The sequence below is a fragment of the Pygocentrus nattereri genome, chromosome 16 (assembly GCF_015220715.1).
Source record: "Pygocentrus nattereri isolate fPygNat1 chromosome 16, fPygNat1.pri, whole genome shotgun sequence".
In the NCBI taxonomy this organism is placed as follows: Eukaryota; Metazoa; Chordata; class Actinopteri; order Characiformes; family Serrasalmidae; genus Pygocentrus; species Pygocentrus nattereri.
Genome location: NC_051226.1, coordinates 28,596,809 through 28,599,387, shown reverse-complemented (window position 1 = coordinate 28,599,387; position 2,579 = coordinate 28,596,809). Strand labels below are relative to the sequence as shown.

Sequence of the window (2,579 nt, the reverse complement as noted above, 5' to 3'; positions counted from 1 at the left end):
TGTAAATTGCCTCTATTACATGTTAACACTATATTTATGGAGTGACTTATTTGGGATGGCCGGCTAAAGCCATACACCACACGTGGTGCCGGTTGGAAACAAGGCCTTTGGGACTTGGCTAACGGTGTTGGTCTTTGACGACAGGCGACGCGACACGTCGGTCAAAGTATTTTCTCGTCGCATTTTCATGAGTATGTCTTCACAACGTTTAGATCGGCATACTAGGGCGTTCCCCGGAGGTGACGTGTGGCGCCCTCACCATCACATCTGGTCACCTACACCAGCGGCGACCATGCGACCCAGATTGACTACTGGATGGTCCGGCGGCGGGACCTGAAACTGGTGACCGACACTAAAGTCATACCATCTGAATCTGTGGCCCCCCAGCACCGCCTCCTCGTCATGGCCGCCCAAATGCCACCTGGACCGAAGCACATCAAGTGGTGGAAATGGAAAGAGTACAAGAAACGGCTTTTGGCAGCACTCAAGTCTATATCAGTGGACCACAACCAACCCATTGAGGACATGTGGGTCGAGATGGTCAAGCATGTCCAAGAAGTGGTGGAAGAGGTCGTTGGCTCGACGAAGCCGGGAAGAAGGTACATCGACAAGCAAGTGTGGTGGTGGAACGAGGAGGTTCAAGAGGCAATAAAGGCAAAGAAGCTGGCCTTTAAGACCTGGTGGCACATGCGGATGCCTGAAGATTTCAGTCAGTACCGCTTCCTTAAATTGGAAGCTAAACGAGCAGTAGCATCTGCAAAGAGCCAACACTACCAAGACAGGTACGACCAGCTAGACACCCCCAAAGGAGCAAACAGCATCTACAGACTTGCCAAAGCATGCCACCGCATGGTGCTAGACGTCGACACGAACCACATTGTGCAGATCAAGGGTCCCGACGGACAAGTCCTTCGGAACCCTAAGGATATCCTCTAACGATGGTCAACCTACTTTGCCGGAATCGGCAACGATGATTATAGTCACCAATCAAACAATAGTCACCCACCAATAGTACACGCAGACCCAGTCACCGGGCCTGTCAAGCCGATCACAACCGTGGAAGTTCAAAACGCACTTAAGAAAATGAAAAACAGGAAAGCCACCCGACCCGATGACATCCCAGCCGAAGTATGGAAGCTGATGGTTGAAGGCGGGGTCGCATTCCTCACAGCCCTCTTCAACCGGATCGTGGCCGAAGACACCCCTCCCAAAGCCTGGACAACAAGCATCACAGTGCCTATCTGGAAGGGCAAGGGGGATGCCACCAAGTGTATAAATTATCGGCCACGATAATTGCCACGCCATGAAAATCTTCGAATGGGTCCTGGACAAGCGCATCCACCAGGTGGTGACGATCACGCCAAACCAATGCGGCTTCGTCAAGGGTCGTGGAACCACTGACGCCATCCATGCAGTTCGGTTACTCATGGAAAAAACAAAAAAAGAACAAGACGGTGCACATGGTCTTCTTAGACCTGGAGAAGGCATTCGACTGAGTCCCACATGAGCTGATTTGGAGATCGCTGCGCAGCCATGGCGTCCCAGAAGCCTACGTGCGGTGGACTAAGCTTCTCTACCGCAACGTCACGAGTGCGGTCAGATGTCCGATAGAAACATCGCCAACTTTCCCAATAACCGTCGGCGTCCACCAAGGATCGGCCCTCTCCCCCTACTGTTCATCCTCTGCATAGACACTGCAATGGCCTGGATAGATTGACAAATGAGCACATCAGTAAAAGGTGGGGTGTGGCAGAAATGGAAGAAGGCATGCCGAAAAGCGAACCCAAGCGGGACATAAACCGCAAAGGAAAGAAGAAGATTTATTTGGGATTGGTTTAAACATTTCAGGGCTATTTCCTTGACAGGGATTAAAGAGGAATTTCACCAATTTTTCTAAATATCTGCATAAGGAAGTTAAACATCTAAACTATATAATTTAAAAAAAATATGTGAAATTCCCCTTGAAACCTAAATAGAATGCTGAATGGAGATTCTCCGTTGAAACCAGTCCAGGACTGTCTGTCCAGAAAAGCCAGTCTTACAATCTTAGCTAAAAAGAATCTATATAACGGTGAAAAATGGTTCTTTGACTCATTACAATAGTGAAACCCTTTTTGGTGCACGTTATATAATTGGTTTTCCATCATAGACTCATCATAGCACCCTTTAACCTCACAAAGAATAATTTATCAATTGAAATTGTTCAATAGTTAATCTAGCACCTTCAGTCCCTTACTATGAAGCCACGCTATTAGAGCACATGTAGAAAATGTCCTGAAAAAAGACATTCTAGACAAGTCTAGATGCCAACATGTCGTCACTGGCCAATGAAAACTAAGCATCTCCAAAATATGAACTTTACAGGAGATCAAAAACTCCCTTATCTTTCAGTGTAAGTCACTGTAAAGAAATTTTGTTCCAAGTGAGTTTAGAGCATTTCTATTGGTCCAATCATCATGAATTTTTTTACACAACATAAAGCACAACCAGTGTGTTGAAATGATGTCGAAAACTAAAAATCAACAACAATGAAGATACATGGTTTTAATTGTAAAAGCAATGCTATGTTGCTACAAAAT

The 2,579-nt window shown here is 46.5% G+C and overlaps 1 pseudogene; it reads left to right on the top strand.

Annotated features, from left to right (window-relative positions):
* Positions 1 to 315: 315 nt before the first annotated feature.
* On the top strand, positions 316 to 1,691 carry LOC119265424 (annotated as a pseudogene).
* Positions 1,692 to 2,579: the final 888 nt, after the last annotated feature.